Source organism: Cannabis sativa, chromosome X (genome assembly GCF_029168945.1).
Source record: "Cannabis sativa cultivar Pink pepper isolate KNU-18-1 chromosome X, ASM2916894v1, whole genome shotgun sequence".
Lineage (NCBI taxonomy): Eukaryota > Viridiplantae > Streptophyta > Magnoliopsida > Rosales > Cannabaceae > Cannabis > Cannabis sativa.
Window position 1 is genome coordinate 59,621,965 of NC_083610.1, and position 9,300 is coordinate 59,631,264.

Sequence of the window (9,300 nt, forward strand, 5' to 3'; positions counted from 1 at the left end):
TGGTCGATCCTGGGTAGCGGGAAGCAGTCCTTCGGACAAGCTTTGTTTAGATCGGTGAAATCTATACAAACTCACCAAGTTCCGTTCGGCTTGGGCACCAAGACCGGATTGGCTAGCCATTCCGGGTAGTATACGTCGCGGATCATGCTGTTCGTCAAAAGCTTATCCACCTCTCTCAATAGGGCCTCGGCTTTTACCGAATCGAGAGGGCGTCGCTTTTGCTGGACTGGTGGCATGTCCGGGTTGACGTTGAGGACGTGGGTGATGACGTGGGGACTTATGCCAGTCATGTCCTCTTGGCGCCATGCAAAAATGTCGATGGCGCCCTTCAGTGTTTTTATTATTTTTTCTTTTTCCTCCGGGTCTAGGCTTTTTCCTAGTCGGAGTACCTTGGTGGATTCGAGGTCGCACACTGATATTTCCTCGACATCCTCCATTGGTTCCACAATTTTTTCGGACCCCACTCAGGGATCCAACTCATCTTCTTCAGCCATTTCTGGCTCACTGGTTTCCCGGACCATCAGTACGGGCAGGTGGGTTGCAACATTGTAACATTGCCTTGCCTCTCCCTGATTTCCTCTCACCGTCCCAATCCCACCTTCCTGGGTAGGGAACTTCAAGCACAGGTTCCGAATGGATGTGACTGCTCCAAAATCTACCAGGGCCGGTCGGCCGAGGATCGCGTTATAAGCAGTCGGGCAGTCCACCACCACAAACGTTCAGTATTTGAATGTGCTTTGGGGGGTGTCCGGGCACAAAGTGACGGGAAGCCTCACTTTTCCCATCAAGATAAGCGTTGTTCCATTAAACCCCGTGAGTTGGGAACCACTGGGTGAGAGGTCTCGGTCCGTTAGGCCTATTGCAGTGAAGGCCTCCTTGAAGAGTAAGTTCACGGAACTTCCATTGTCAATCAAGACTCTGGCCACCACTTTATTAGTGATGGGGGTCTCGATGACCAACGGATCATGGTGAGGGAAGCGCACCGTCTTGGCGTCTTCTTCCGTGAACGTGATGGGTTGATCCATCAGGCGGGGCCTTTAAGCTGAGAGTTGAGTAACCTCTCAAACCTCATTGTGCTTTACGACCCCCGCGTACCACTTGAGTTCTTTGCGGGTGGTTCCTCCAACATGGGGTCCTCCGGAGATCATGGCCACCCTCCCGTTGGGCCTGGGTGGCAGACCGGGGATGTGCTGGGCATCGCCCGCGGGAGCAACTGGAGCCAATACTCCTGCCGCACCCCCCGGTGTTCCCTGTGGCACAACCCCTGTCGCCTGGCCCGGATTGAGGTGAGGCAGTCAATTTTTGATCCACTCATAGAGGTGGCCCAATCGGATCAGGTTTTCAATCTCGTCCTTGAGATTCTTGCATTCGTTGGTGCTATGCCCAATGTCATTGTGGTACTCGCACCTTTTGTTTGGATCCCTCCAGGAGCTATCCTTGTACAAGGGAGGTGGTCTCCGATAGTGCGTATTTTGCCTAGTAGCAAAGTACACATGCTCTTGGGAGTCTGTCAACTCCGTGCACTGGGTGTACTAGGGAGTGTACCCCCTTTTTTGGCGTTTCTCCACCGTCCGGGTGCTGCCTTTGGAGGATCTTTTACTCCTCGAGCCCTGGGAAGGGCCTGCCAGGCTAGCGGTTGGAGCGGAGTGCGAGGGAGCTTGCCCATGTATCCCTGAGGGATTTCCAAAATGGAATGATGCGAGTGCCAAGACCTGGCCCTGACTATATCCGGGAGTAGCAGAGAACTGTATGCCACTCATCGGTGGAGTCGCGGCTAGGACAGTACCCGAGGGCGGTGCTCCGGGCATGTACCCTGCTATCCCGGTGGGATAGTATCCTCCATAGGCCACTATTTGGGCCTCTTCAAGGTTGATATATTTTTGGACTCTCTTCTGGAAGTCCTGGAGGCTAGCAGCCCCCTCTTGTTGTAGTTCGTTCCAGAAGGGAGTCCCTGTACGGATACCTGCCTGGAGAAGGGCAAGTTGTTGTCTGTCGTCAACCTTCTTGGTTTTCAAGGCTTCCTCTCGGAACCTCTTTATGTAGTTTTTCAAGGTCTCGGTAGGCAATTGCTTGATGTTAGTCAAGGCACTGACCTCCAGGTTGACCTTTCGTGAGGCGACAAATTGTCTCCAGAAGTTGGTCTGCAACTTGTTCCAACAGCCCACGGATCCTGGTTCTAGCTTCTTGAACCATTCCTCCGCGGACCCGCTTAGAGTAAGCGGGAAGCACAGACATTTCGCGTCATTGCTGACTCTCATGACCGTCATGACACGGTTAAACCGTGACAAGTGATCACTTGGATCAGAGTTCCCGGTGTAAGCTGCCATTTCGGGCATCTTAAAATTCTTGGGGAGCTCGGCTTCCAGGATATGCTTAGCACATGGCTCCCGGTCCTCACAGTCTGAGTTGGAGTCGTCCCCTTTTTGTCTCCGGGAGACTCGGGCGATATCTTTTCGAAGTATGGCAAGCTCCGCCATGATCCCTTCATTTACCGTTCCCGTGGAGACCGCGGGCCCGTATCTTTTTTGGTCAAGGCGATCCCGGAGGTCACCTTGGTTCCCATTGATTTGATTTCTCAAATCAACGGAAGGACATATGTCCTCTTCCTCCTCTACCTCCGGGCTCTTGGTGCACGGAAACACTTTTTCGGTCCTCTCGATCCTGAGGGCCAAGACTCCCTTTTCGGAGCTTGCCCCTCTGCGGACCTTTCCCTTTAGGGAAATCTGAGCGGACCTTTCGCGGATCCTGTGCCTTTTTCTTTCGCCCGGGAGTAGAAGGAGGGTTTTTCTTTTGGTTCCCATCAGCGGGATACCTTATGGGGCTAGGCTCCCTAGACTTTTGCTGTTGGCTGCTAGGCGAGGATTCCTCTGGTTCCTTGCCGAGTCCAGAAGTCATTGCCTTGGGATGCACGTGGATACCAGCCGCCTCCATGGCCTTTTGCATGGCCAGCATCGCCTCTTGCATTTTTTGGTTTTATGCTTTTTGGGCTTCGATCTCAGCTTCGTGATTGATAGCTTTTTGCCTTAGAAGCACCAACTCTGAGTAGCTACCTTCATCGTAGGCATAATCATCGAGGTTTCCCTCGTAGTCAACATCAAGAATTCCTTCTTCTTCCTCAGAACCCTCAGCTGCTCTTGAGGCTATGTCTTCCTCATTTGGATTTGAGCATTCTCTAGAGGGCGAGGTTGACGAGTACTTCTAGTCTCCACCATTTTTGTAACGTGAAGTGTATTTTTGCAGAAGCTTTCTTCAGCTCTTAATGAAAGCACCAAAATGTTGACCGAGGTTTTCGGCAACCAATAAAATATTATAAGATTAGAGAGCTGTAAGAAAATTAGAGAAGGATTTTTACGTGATTGGGGCGTTAATGAGCCTTAGTCCACGAGTCTGTATCATTTATGGATGTGTTTAATAAAGAGAATGTATTCGGTGAGTGTTTACTCTTATAAATACAGAGAATGTTCTTGGTGAGTATTTACTCTTCTTGCTCTTATGCAACCCAAGATTCTCGACCCCATTTAATGAGCTTTGAGGGGGTATTTATAGTGTTTTTGGTGGGGTGATCCCCAGAATTATTGTACAAGTGTATCTGTAAGTATCCATAAAGTTGGGCATTCCCAATGAATATACCATGAGTAATGCATGGCCAAATCCCTAGGTGCTGTAGGGCTTTTATGTGGAATGTCCTTATTGTCTTTTGACTGATGTGACTCTTCACAGTGTAACCGTCAATAGATTTAAATGATCATTACTTCGTAGCTGTAGATTGGGGGTTGTGCCATCAGACTTTATTGCGTGTAGCAGTCCCAACACGTTTCCTCCCATGCGGCATTAAATGCGACTTGATTGCACAGGGGAAGCCTGACACCTCGTGGAGATGCCTTAGTATTACTCGGGCTTCCGAGAGCGTATGGGGCTCCCTATGTCTTCTCCGAGAGGCATGTCTCGGATGCTGCCTTATTACATAAAGACTTAGCAGATAATTTAAATGCTAAGCTGTTTGATCCACGTGTCCTTGTTCGGTTGGTCCACGTATATTGGGAAAAATCAGGGGCAACAAGGATCATTGATCAAATTAGGATTATAACAATGGATAACTGATGATGTGTCTATATGGTGGAACATATAGAGCATTCTATATACTGAGAGTGCAATTCTAAGTTCTATGCGTGGATTCAACGAAGAATTAATAAGTTAGTGAATTTTAGTAATAAATTCTTGATCTACTTATTGGAAGCTCGGTTATATAGACCCATGGTCCCCACACTAGTTGAGATAATATTGCTTGTAAGACTCGTGTAATTGGTTTTGATTAATCAATTATAATTCTCAAGTTAGACTATGTCTATTTGTGAATTTTTCACTAAGTAAGGGCGAAATTGTAAAGAAAGAGTTATTAGAGGCATATTTGTTAATTATGATACTTTGTATGGTTCAATTAATAAATATGATAAATGACAATATTATTTAATAATTATTTATAGTTATTAAATAGTTAGAATTGGCATTTAAATGGTTGAATTGGAAAATTGGCGTTTTTGAGAAAATCAGATACAAAAGTGATAAAACTGCAAAATTGCAAAAAGTGAGACCCAAATCCAATAAGCCATGGCAGGCCACTTTTTTAGGTATTATCCTCTGATATTTTCATTATTTTAATGCCAAATAATTCAAACCTAACCCTAGTGGAATGCTATAAATAGATAGTGAAGGCTTCAGGAAAATTACACTTTTCATTCAGAAAAACCTGAGCCTCTCTCTCTACCTTTGGCCGCCACTCTCTCTCTCTCTTCTTCCTTAATATTTCGAAACCCTTAGTGATTAGAGTAGTGCCCACACACAGCAAGCAATACCTCAATCATAGTGAGGAAGATCGTGAAGAAAGATTTTCAACAAAAGGAGTTTCAGCATCAAAGATTCAGAGAAAGAGATCCAGGTTCAGATCTTGATAATACTCTGCGAGAGAAAGGATACAAGGGTTAGAGATCTGAACGGAAGGAGTCATTTAATTCCGCTGCACCCAATGTAAGGTTTCCTAAACTTTATATGTGTTTATTTTATCGTTTTAGAAAGTTCATATTTAGGGTGTTAATCAACATACTTGTGAGTAGATCTAAGATCCTGGTAAAATAATTTCCAATAGTAAGTTGTTGGAAATATTTTACCAGGATCTAGATTTACTAACAAGTATGTTTCATTAACATCCTAATATGAATTCTAAAACAATGAAATAAACACATAAGAGTTTTAAGAAACCTTACATTGGGTGCAGCAGAATAGAATGACTCCTTCCGACCAGATCTCTAGCCCTTGATTCCTTTCTGTAGCAGAGCATCACCAAGATCTGAACCTGGATCTCTTTCTCTCGTTCCTTTGATGCTGATTCTCCTTCTTGTTGTTTGGAATCTCCTACAGTCTTACACACTATGATTGAGATAGCACTTGATGTGTGTGGGCACTCACTCATTCACTCAAGGTTCGAAAAATTGAAGAGGGAAAGAGAAGAAGAAGTGGCGGCTAGGGTAAATAGAAAGAGGCTCAATTTTCATCAAACAAAGTTAAGTGTGAATGAGAGCCATCACTATCTATTTATAGGTAACCACCTAGGTTTAGGTTAGAATTATTTGGCATTAAAATAATACAAAAATAAATAGTAAAATTACACTAAGTGACCGGCCCTAGAATGGATAATGGGCCCACTTTGCAATTTTGCCATTTTGTCATTTTTCCATCCCATTTTCTCAAAAATGCCAATTTTCCAATTTAACCATTTAAATGCCAATTCTAATTATTTAATAACTAAAAATTAATTATTAAATTATATTGTCATTTAATATATTTCGTAATTAGACATATAAAGTCTCTTAATTAATAAATAAACCTAGAATCTCTTTTCTTTACAATTTCGCCCTGGCTTAGTGAAAATTCATAAACTAGACATAGTCTAACTTTAGAATTATAATTGATTAATCAAAATCAATTAACTGAGTCTTACAAGCAGTATGGTCTCAACTAGTATCGGGACCATGGATCTATATATCAGAGCTTCCAATAAGCAGATCAAGAATTTATATCTTAAATTCACTGACTTATTAATTCTTCGTTGAATCCACGCATAGAACTTAGAATTACACTCTCAGTATATAGAACGCTCTATATGTTCCACCATATAGACACATCATTAGTTATCCATTGTTATAATCCTAATTTGATCAATGATCCTCTATATAGATGATCTACACTGTAAAGGGATTAGATTACCGTAACACCCTACAATGTATTTTATCCTTATAACACTTAACCCCCTATAAATCATCCTTTACATTCTATTTGTCAGATAGAAGCTATATATTTCATATTTATGTTAGCGCTCCCACTCAATTGCACTATCATGTTCCCAAAATGTACGTATCACCCTATCCCAAAAGTAAGCTTAACTAACAAATCAAAGAACATGTATAATACTCTTGAGATCGAACCTAAACATATCAGGATTAAGATCATTTGATCTAGGATCAACAGGTGATATTGAATTGAATAGATATTACGGTAAATTTTAATATATCTAATCAAAGTTCAATATCGGCCCCTTCCGATGTATACTCCATACATCCGATGCTAGTAAACTTTACCAATACCCTGGAAAGGACATAACACTTATCCAATGTATTAGAATACCTATCGCTGATTATCATGTCAGTCTAAATCCAGTGAACTGACAAATCAGGGAATAAACTTTCAAACATATAATTAAGATTATATTCCACTGTGCTGACAACACTATAATCATTAACAAATTCATATGTTCTTGACTTAAATAGAATTCATACATTATATATATAAATATGAAATAAATCATGTGAACCATGCAACATAAAATGTTATTTCTGATCTTTATTAATAAGTAAATCTGATTATATTGAAATGAGTTTTATTTAGGGCATAAAACCCAACATAAGTACCCACACACATCAAGTGGTAGTCAATCATAGTGTGTAAGGATGTGAAGAATCCAATTCAAGAGAAGGAGAATCGGGCTCAGATCTTGGTGATACTCTGCTACAGAAAGGATACAAGGGTTAGAGATCTCAGCGGAAGGAGACATTTAATTCCGCTGCACCCAATGTAGGGTTTCTCAAATTTTATATGTGTTTAAATTACATTGTTTTAGAAATTCATATTTAGGATGTTAAATAACATACATGCTAGTAAATCTAGATCCTGGTAAAACATAATCCAACAACTGGCCTCAGAGCCATGGTAATGATTTACTTTCATAAAATATGGATTTAAAACGATGTTTGTGTTGATTTGGATGGTTTCATGATAGTTTATGTGCCTATTTGATGATTGTATGGAAATCGTAATGTATATTGTAAAATATTTTTTGTTTCATTTTGAAAATATTTTTACTGGAAATTAGATGAAAAATTAATGAATTTAGGCTTTTACATAACTCAATTTGGATTTTTTATGAATTAGTTATGATTTTTTGAATTTGGATGAAAATATCTGAAACTGATGCACACACGCGCGCGCGCACGAGGTGATTCACTCGGCATCCACGCGGTTTCAGACAAGCCTGTCTGCGGAAACTCGGACACGGGCTATCTAAAACAGTGTGACGCTGACTTCCCTCGACCGTTGAGGCTGCGTGCAACCTTCTGTCTCGGTCAGGTCCCTTCATCCGCGAGTGAAGGGGTATGCATTGCATACCCCTATGCCTCAAACTTGTTTTTGTCATATTTTTTTATTCAAAAATCATTTTTCATTGAAACAAAATTTAAATTTTGGTAGAATTTTGTGTAGAATCTAAATTTTTAATTAAAAATATAATTATCAGAATAAAATTAATTTTTAATTAATTAAAATTAGTTTTAGATAATAGTAGCCTTTGAATTTGAAATTTTGATTTTTCAAGAAAAATAGTCTTATGGTTAATTTTGAAATTTTTGATTATTTTATTTATTTTAATTATAAGATGAGATATTACTTATTTTATTATTAAAATTTTAAATGATCTTATTTTGATATTAAAATATTAATAAAAGTTAGAAATAATCTAGTTAAAATTTCAAATTTGCTAACCATATCAGATTTTCAAAATTTGTTATTTTTGAAATATATTTTATTAAATTAAATATAAGATAAGAAAAATGTTAGTTTTGAAATTTTATCTTATTAGATATTTATTTTAATTAAAATTAATTTTTGGCAAAATAACATGAAATTTTAAAAAGTTTGTTAATTTAGGTTTGAATAGAAATTTTAGGATTTCTAACCATGAAATTTTCAAAGTTAGGATATTTCGTTTTATTTAATTATTAAATAAAATTGATAATATCCTAACCATTAAATATCTTATATTTCAAATTGTTTATTTTTGTTATATTTAATTCATTAAATTATAAGCTTGAGAATATAATATTAGGAATATCTAAATTTTAAATTCAAGATATTATATCATATTATCTTATTAGATATTTAATTAATTTAAATTATTTAAATAAATTGATAATTAAAAATTGGTTAGATATTTGAATTTAAGTTAGAATTTAGGATGTTTAGGAAATTTGTTAGATTTTAAATATTTTTTCAAATATTCTCTAACAACCTAAATTTTAAATTCTAGTTAAGATATATTTTAAATATTTTAATTTTTTTAAAAAAAATAAAAATATCTTAACTTACTTTCCAGTTATTTGTTACATGTTTGTTTGTAATGTTTGTTTATTTATTTATTCAAAAAAATTTTTACAAACCTACTATTTATTTGATCTAAATTGCTATGATTAACTTGTTGACAAATCCAATGATCTGATTTTAATCATAGTCCAATTGTCAATAGATCTTATAAATAATTTGTAAAAGGGAAATTTTGCAATTTCTTTCATTTGTGTAAACCTAGTAACATGATAGGGCCCATCCAAATCATTTGACCTGTGTGAGTCTATATGTTTGCTTTTGGGCTTAGATGCATATAAGAAGCTCATTTAAGTTTTATTAATTAAATGGACTAGGTTGCTAAAATAAATTTCACATAAGGTAATTTTATTTAGGCCCAATTAGTATTGGGCTTATTCAATGAATAACAATTATTTATTTAATGGTTAAATTCCTCTCTTTTGGGCCTTGTGTGAGAGTTAGGGGGCAAATAGTAGTGGGTACGACATACTGAACCCAATCCTCCCTCACATGAACCACCCCAATTGTGAAGGCCCATTTGCCTTATTTAAAAAATTATATTAGGTTAATTATATTAGTCTAACCTAATTAAAATTTAGCAACATAATTAGCTTT